Genomic DNA, 9,091 nt, shown 5'->3' on the forward strand with positions numbered 1-9,091 from the left:
TTTTAATGTTCTCAGAAGTGGCCTGGGGTGGTGATTCGTGTCTACGGTGGCTGGCTGTGCACTGAGGCAAAGGGGAAAACAAGATGCTTAGGACTAAGTTTTCACCTCGGGTCGTCTGCGGCAGTTTCCTTCGAGAAATTTAGCAGGCGATTTATTTGGAAAGCATCCCCTTTCCCCCCTCCCCGGCAATGACAGTGCACTGTCATTAAAGTGCCTGCGAGAGGTGTTGCAGACCCTAACCAGGGGTCGTTCTGGATACCCCTGTGCTACGGATTTCCAATTTGGGCTTATTGCTGGGCCGCAACCAGAAGCGACAGCAGAGCCCATTGCATGACACTTGTGATAACATCTGGTGCATGTGCAGGTCTCCGAGGGCTAGCAGCTGGTGCCTTTAAGCATAAGCTGTGCTGCCTCAGAGCTAGGGCTGCAGCTCTGCGACCCTCCTCATGTCCATCGCCTTGCCTCCCATGCTTGGTCCTTGCCCTGGGAGACCTAGAAATGTGTTGCTGGCCTACATCAGCCGCACGTTATGTCATTTCCCAGCCCAGGGCCAGCTGAAATAGGGTCTGGACATATAGATGCAAGCATTACTCTTCACCCACTGAGTCCCTTCTTGGAAAAGGGGGGTGGGATGGGGTGGGCTCCTGGCTTCACACCCATCAGTGAGCAGACCTAGCGTGCAGGCCAATGAACACCAACACTGGCAGCAGCCATAGATGGCATCGGTGTGAGCTGTAGCAGGACAGAGCTCGTTATAAGAACAGAGGACATCCAAATTGCCCGGTACTGGGTCAGACCTGGGTCCATCTTGCCCAGGCCCCTGTGTCACACAGGGGTGCAGAGCCGATGCTGAAAGGGAGAGCAAGTGGGGTCTGACCTGGGATTTCGCCCTATTCCTCTCCCCCTCGCAGCCTCCAGCATTTCAGGTCTAGGAGGCTCTGGTTCAGAGGCCGTGCCCCTCGCTGCCCTGCTCAACAGCGACGGTTTCCCCGTTCCTGCAAGAGGTTTTCCAATCTCTTTTTTTGAACCTGGCTAAACACTCAGCTTCCACGACATCTGGTGGCAACACGTCCCACCCTTTAACGACCCTCGGTGTGAAACATCACTTTCCTCGCGTTAGTTTTAAACTGGCTAGTACCTACTCCTTTCATTTCGTGACCCCTCATTCTCGTATTGCCAGAGACAGTCGATAACAAACCCTGTTTTATTTTCTTGCTCCCATTTAGTATGTTGTAAACGCTTCTCATCTCCCCTGCAAGTGTCTCTTTTCTCAGCTGGACAGGCCTGGCCTTTTAAGTGTCTCATCCCATGCGAGCCCCGTCATGTCGCTCAGCATCCTCGTTGCCCATCTCTGGACCGTCTCGAGGTGTCCTGTGCCCTTTAGAGGCCCGGGGACCGGAACTGAGCACAATATTCAAGGTACGGAGGCATCACAATATTTTCTTGCTACCGACTTGGTCGCTGGCAGGAAGCATTAAGAATATCCAAGCCCATGCAATTTTGGCAGGGAGAGACCTCCACAGCATGTCACAAAATAAAGCAGGGAAGGGGGGAAAATAACCTCCAGAAACTGCTCGATTCCTCCGGATCACTTTGCAGACACGCTTATAAATGAGGCGCATTTCCTTAACAAATAAGAATCTAATGGATTAGGTCTCATCTAATTATGGATTCAGCATTGAGCTGCTGCTTCTACTGTCTGCTGCTGCCGGCATAATTAAACTTAATGTACTTTTAATGATGTCTTCTTAACTCATGCATTCATATATGATTAGAATCAAATGGGTGCGAGCTGTCACCAGGCCAGGAGAGGCTCTTTTGGCTGCTTCTGATGGGACACCTGTTGCAGTATGAATAATGCAGATTTCAAGGTTGACGACGGCAGGTTTGGAGGGAGGAAGGCTTGTCACACCCTCATGGGCTTCACCATCACCATTGGTGGGGCTGATCTTTCCAAGGACTGGAAAGGAGAGCCAGTCTTTTCCAGCTCAGGTTTTATCTGGGATGTGCTGCTGGACCCGGCCTGTTTGGCGGTAACCTTGTGCTGAAGATGTTGTTTGCCAAAATAAAAGCAAGAGGTAAGTGGAGGCTGCAGCCGGTTGCTGTCGAGAAAGAGGTGGGGAGGACACATGGGGCATCTTTGCCGTGCTGGCTGCCTCTGAGTGCACTGGGTTTGCTTTCTGCCGTCTGGCTGGGAGAGGCAGGCAGGGCACTGGAGTTTTGTCCTTCCACTTTGCCCCAGCTTGAGGGTGATAAAAGGGCCAGGGGCTTGCTCTCTGACCTTGATTGCAGCTGGAGACCCTGGTGATGCACATCGCCCTATTCACTCCCAGCTTTTCCTCCACCTGAAATGCTCTATTTCAAATCCCGCTCATTAAGTTACAGCCACTGGTAGCAAAGGGCTGAAAATTCAACTCCGGGGGAATAAGTGTGGGACAGAACATGCTTCTGCTGCTCTGGCGCCGGTGGTCTGCAGCTCTTGGGGCTTCGTCTCAGCCTGAGCGATGTTAAGCAGTTAACAGAGTTCAAAGCAGCATTTACTTTTATGACACGTGCTAAAGCAGCATCTTGTTTTACGAGGTGGGTGACTTCCTCCATCCACTGCCTGGCAGAAGTGCTGGCTGTACCTTCCCATGATCGAGTGGCGAAACTGAAATCCTTCCAGCGGGAAAAACCTGATTTATGACGGCGTGATGCCGAATGCGAGCAACACCGTGTACCTTTCGTCTGAAAAGGCAGGACTTATGGAACATGACATGCCATTAATTCTGATGCCAGCCGGAAGGGAGGAGGAATTACTGCCAAGGGGACTGGGAGAGCATGTTAAACCATCCCTGCAGAGTAATGAACATATTTTGCAGCAGTTACTTTATACTGCATTGATCCTCAGGAATGAAAAGGTGTCAGGGCATCAAAAGCTCCTGTTAATACCGAGTGTGCATGCGGGTGTGAACGGTACATAATTAGCACACGCAGAGAGCCATGCAAATGCTAGCTAATTAAGCTTCCCTATACCCCCTGATAATGAGGACTACTCCAGACACAGAGTAGTATTCATAACCATCCCCAGTAGGTTCAAAAGTGAATGCATGCTGCAGGGTTTGGATTAGACCTGACTGTCCCACCGGCCCCATCTCCTTGGCTTGCGTTCCTGGTGCTCGGTGACAAAGTCCCAAGGCGCAATATTTTGCAAGACAGAGCCCAGCACATTGTTCCAAAGTGCTAATTAACAGCCAGGTGTGAGTGGGACACCTACACTCGCCCTCCATGGTCTGCATAAGGGGGGGGTCATGGGTAGATGGTGTGAGGCACTCCCTTTCAGCATTTACTATGGGCTGCCCTTTCCCCAGTGCAGGAGAAGGAGCCTGGATCAGTAAATCTAGTTGCACCGTTTGGGAGTTCAGCAGCAATCATGGGCTTGGATCGACTTCCGCCTCACTGGTAACTCATGTGAGCCTTCCCCAAGACAGGCTGTAGCTCAGGGATGACTTGCTATAATCATGCAGGGACCAAGAATTGAAATTCTTCGGTGCAGGAGGAGATGAGGGTAGATGATAAGTGCCTGGCAGTCCACACCAGTACAAAGACGACTGGCCAAGAGGTCCTTACAGACAGAGGGGCATATGAACCGTTCACATTTGGAAGCACCCACACAGTGGGGGTCCTTGCCCATGACAGGGGTCCTAGCCTCTAGGATGATGCCCAGAAAAGACGACACCCCGGACCTGGTTTCACGGTGCATCTTGGCACTGCCTCTCTTCTGTGGTGCTGAGGGCTAAGGCCAATGGCACACATTGCCATTGCAGGCGTGCGCTCACAGGCATGAAGGTGCGCGGTGAAATTTGGTCATCTTTGCCTTTTGTCTTCTCAGATGATGGACACGGCCTTTGGATTTTACCCCTTGGAGAGAAGCAGCAGAATCAAGGGTTTCTATAGGGTAAGGATAAGGGACTCCTTTCTAAACACGCAGCAGGGAAGGAAAGCCTCCCAGCAGAGCACTTCAGCCTATTGGGGATGGCTAATGGAGAGAGCCCCATCTCTCGAGCACACACCCCTGTCTTAGCATTTTGTCTGTCCAGCTGAAGAGTCTGCATGAAGCTCCTCAGTCAGGACTATCGGCCCTTTCCATGGCAGCACGATCCTTCTGTCTTTCTTCCCTGTCCCTTGATGCTGGCTCGGACTGCAGCTGCATGGACGAAACTGGCTCCACAAGCTTATTCTGCAGGGCTGAGAGGTGCTGGGTTTGGGGAGCTGGTTTTTCCCTATTGGAAGCCTAGCTAGACTTTTGGTTGCACACGAAGGTGAGCTCCCTAAAGCCGTCTCTTGGTGGCTCTCTGTCTGCAGTGCAAAGCCTGCGGGGACGGTCTGGTCTGTGTGGTATCAGCCCTGGGGCTGGAAGAGCCAGGAAGGCAGCTCCTGTTGCACAGTAACAAACCCTTCATAATGGGGCTGAATCGGCAGGACCGACCTTTCCCACAGAGCTGGTGCTGTTTGGCGCTGGCAAACATCTATAGACACTGGGCTTATGTATGGCTCCTACCATCGCAGGCCTCTCCTGCTGAGAGGAGATGAGCTGCAGGGACATCCCCGTGCCTCCTTAACATGCATCTAATTAAATTAGGCATGGGGCAGCAGATGGGAGTGCACAGGAAGCCACGGCAGATCCAGGCCTGCAGGTAACGCAGGTGCTCTGCAGAAGCTGCGTGGTGGGGTCAGGAATGACGAGATGCAAAGAGGACTGCTCTGCCCGTATCTTTCAATGATGGGCAGGACAAGTGCCTGGAAGCCTGACTTCCCCACTTCTATCTCCAACCTGTTCTTCCAGCCTTTGGCTAGTTTAATGCTGATGCAAAATGCCCACAAAACTCCTTTCCCCGTGGGAGCTGCACCCCACCCTGCAGCGCCCCAGTGGAACGACGTGCTGCATAGATGGGCAGGAAATGTTTTCACCGAAGCCCAGGGAGCCATGCATGTCATCTCATGGTTCACTGGAAACCTGAAACGCAGGACCAGGCTCACTGAAAGCCTTCCTGTGGTTTCCAGACCTTTCTAATAAACCCAGGCAGGTGTCAAGTGACTGCAAGCTTTCTTATGGTGTGTCCTCATGGCACTAGATGAGCTAGTCCGGGTACAGGAAACCTTATTGCCATATTAGCATTGACGAATTAGCTTTTTCAGGGCTAGGTTGGAGATCTATGTACAGCACTGCACTGGATGCGTCTACACGTTCATTAATGCGCAGTGCCTACTGCGCATTAAATTTAGTACTTGTATAAGCAAGAACTAAATAAATGTGCAGTAAGCTGCTGTACTGTGCATTAGCACATTTGCACACTTTTTATGTGATGCTTAATGCGCAGTAGATTAATACTACTGCACATTAGCATATTAGCATGGGTTTTGCTGTGCATGCTAATGCACAGTAGAATTACTCTACTGTGCATCAAGCGTCTCATGTGTAGATGCGCCCATTGCGTCATGTAGATATATCCTTAGGCTGAAGGCTTTTTGGGACCATATATAACGTAAGTCTGGGCACTCCTATAATGCAAACAGCTGTAGGGTTTTGCATGCACACACACACACACAGAGTCCTGCTGTGTTTGTAGTTTCCCTTGCGTGACATTGCCTGAGTTTTGCTCAGAGGTTTTGGATGCCGAGCTGAAGGCAAACCTCAGGGGGAGCAGGCCCAGCTAGCTGATGGTGTTCCCTTGAGCCCAGGTTAGGAGGTGACACCTCTGGGCTTCACACAGGCTTCACCTGAGCTGACTACAAGGTGAGACCTTGGAATGGCTCCTTTTCTACCCATCTCTTGGAGGATGCCTCATCCGATCCCTGGACCTTATCATGCTGCTGCCATATTTCCTCAGTCTAAATGTGCCCAGTGTTTAGGCTTAGTTACTGGGGCGTTCTTCCTTCTCAAGAAAATACCAGCTCAACAAAATGAAGGCACCTTCCTCCCAGCTCTCAATTTAGCATTGCAGAGCCTCCATCTTCCAGGTGAAGGGGCCGTGCACGGGCAAATCTTCCAGCAGTCCCAGTGGCGGCTGAAGCATTTGAAGGATGGCTTAGCCCTTCAGTGCTTTTAGATGTCCAGCTAATGGAGGGATCCAGGGACCTCCTGAAAATACCAGCCTTTTTGTTCCTGGAAACATGGCATTTGTCTCCAAGGAAGGGATCACCTAGACAGCCACTAGCTAATGCACCTCACCTAGGTGAGCCAGGCACAATTCCTGCCCATATCGTTTGCAGTTCACACAGCTGCCAGCTTCATGCATGGGATCATCAGAAAGCCTCGCACGGACACATGTGCTGAATGTGCTCCACGGAGACACTAAAAACACTATAAGCTTGGCAGGATGTGCAGCTAGCTTGGTTCAACTGAAGGTGCCACCTTAAACCGATTCTGGGTACATCTACACTGCAGGCAGAGGTGGGGTTGCAGATTGCAGGTAGCTTTAATTTAGTTTGCTTGGGTACTCATTGCACTGAAGCTGCAAGAGGGATTTTGAAATGGACTGTCCAACCCTTCCCGGGACCTAGCGGCTGGAGCCCCTGTCACCATATCAAAAAAGTTCAGGCTATTTTGGGTAAGTCTGCATAAGCTGCAATCGTGTCTCTGCACTCACTGTAGGTATGCTCTTGCAGTATGGACAGGTGAACAAATTATACTGAGTTAAAACAAGTATATGGAAGATATTACTGAACATCGGTTGCTCTGTGCTGTTTCATGCACTTTGATCTCGTGGTAATTAGAAGCTAAATCGGGGCATCGCGGAGAAAACTTCCCATTAACCAGAGCTCCTGGACGCTCAGAAAAAACACGGCCATCCATAGGCGCAGCTCAGGTTTCCGACATGGGTTTCAAGGTATTATTATTGTATGAATAACTAATTTTAAAACATCACCTTGTGCCTCCGTGCAGCACTGGCGGTGAGACAGCACGTCGGACATTTCATTAGAGGAGGGAAAATTGCTTTCTAACTGGAGGTGCAAGGTGCTGGGATATGGTTGACTGAACCTTTCTGGTAACTCAGAACGTCATCAATCTCTGTCTGCGGTGACACTGCCGAACCACGCTGCCATGTGAAACCCCCCCCCCATTAATTGCATTACTTGCCCTTATGATTGTGAAATAAGCTTTCCGAATGGGAACTAAACAAAGGGAGGCAAAGCTGGCTTGCTTACATTGTGGAGGGCCAGAAAAGAGAGGCATTTACCTTTAGCCGGGGTGTTGACACTGATGCCTAATAATGACAGATTAAATGCTAATGTCTCATCCTATTTCACTGCTTTTTGTGGGAAAACATCCAATTCAGTGTGTTCATCCTACAAACCGTAGCTATCTGCAGTCCCTCCCAGAGGGCACACATCTGTCCTCTTCTTCATGTGGCACAACACCAGCCGTCTCCCATTTTATCACTCCAAGGATGCAGTTGGCTTTTGTCTCGACAACCGTCTGGGGTGCACTGAAAATTCAGAGGCGAAGTAAAATAAATGGCATGCAATGTCAATGCGGGTCTCAGGAATGACTGCTGCTGACTCCATCATTCACTTCTCTATTCAACTCGGTATAAGCCTTTGGTTCACCCAGGAGCAGCCTCTGAATTTGCAGAGATCAGGGTCCTGCTAGGGCACTCGTGAAAGACTCGACATCTTGGTTTGGATCACAACGGGAGGATTTTGTCCTGCCTCTCTAGGAGAAGGGGCAGAGTCCAATGGTTTTGGGTCATTTCTAATGACTGCAGGGTCAGCAAGGAGAGAGATGGTCTGTGCAGAGACTGGGGCTGCCAGACTGAATAGAGAAGCTCTAGAAGGGGGACAGGAAGCCACACATCAGGCAGCGATGGGAAAAAGTTCCCGCAGGGAGCATCTCTTCCTAACCCCGTCAGCTAGAGTCCTCTCTCTCTGCTTGCAAACTAACTCGGGTTGCTCCTGGACTCTGCTTTTAATCCTTTCCTGCATAATCCTTACTAGCAGGTTACACTAGGAGGCCTGGTTTGTATTTGTGGATGTTGGGTGAGTCATTTCACCCAGTTTCCTCAGTTTCCCTGCCCTGTAAAATGGGGAGAATGACAGAGCTCTTCTTCACAGAGTGCTTTGAGGTGTATCGACGAACAGCATTATAAAAGAGCAAGGCATTCATTACTGGCATTATCATCATTCAACGTTAGCAGCTCCCGTTCTTTGCATCCGTCCCCAATCTCTCTCCAATGCTGCAGCAGCGATGTCTACTGACAAAGACTTCCACAGGCTGATGGATGAAAAACGAGGAGCTGAAATGTTGCACCTCTTATGACACCTACAATGAAATCCAAGGTGGGGGAGCATTTTTGGACCAGTGCTGGTTTGGCTGCGAGCCGACCGTTCCCCTCTCTTTAACACGGCATCATAAAATCCCCTTATCCCACCCCGGACGAACTCCAGACAAGCAACAAAACCTTTGGCCCCTGCTCTGGCCCCACCAAAAGATTGTGTTTCTTCACCCTTGGCGAAGAGTCGATGGATTACCCGTTTCAACCTGAAGCAGTTTATTTGACTGCTGCTCACAAGTCAGACACAGCAATAATCAAGAAAAATCTCATTTGATTCAGGTTGGTAATATTGCCTCCGGAGTCGCATTATTTTCATTGCACATCTCCAGCGCTGGCACAAAACGGCACGGGCAGGTATGAAAAATGGAGCCTCGGTACTTCATTTCCAGCTGGTCATTTTTTTTCATTTTTATGTAAATAAAAAAAATCATAAATAACCATTTGAAAATGAGAACCCAGACAGAAAAATGTTTCTATGTTTGCTCAAGCAAAATCCTTTGCGGCTTTGCTGGGGAAGGTGGGAAAAGGGGGAGAGAGAGCGAGAGAGTTAAAACAAATATAGCTGTTAAATAAAAGATCCAGGTACCAAAGAGCAAAATTTAATGAAAGCCGAAACTGTTAAATGTGGATTCCTGTTGAGAAAAAATGTCAATGTCTTTCAGAGTTTTGCCATTATTCTATTTTTAAGAAAAGTGTAGTAAAAATACATATTACAAGTTAACATTTTTTTCCCCCCTCGCGCTTTCCTCTCATTCTTTTTTTTTTTTTTTTTTTTT

The sequence above is a fragment of the Gavialis gangeticus genome, unplaced genomic scaffold (genome assembly GCF_001723915.1).
Source record: "Gavialis gangeticus isolate Ggan-Ray unplaced genomic scaffold, GavGan_comp1, whole genome shotgun sequence".
Lineage (NCBI taxonomy): Eukaryota > Metazoa > Chordata > Crocodylia > Gavialidae > Gavialis > Gavialis gangeticus.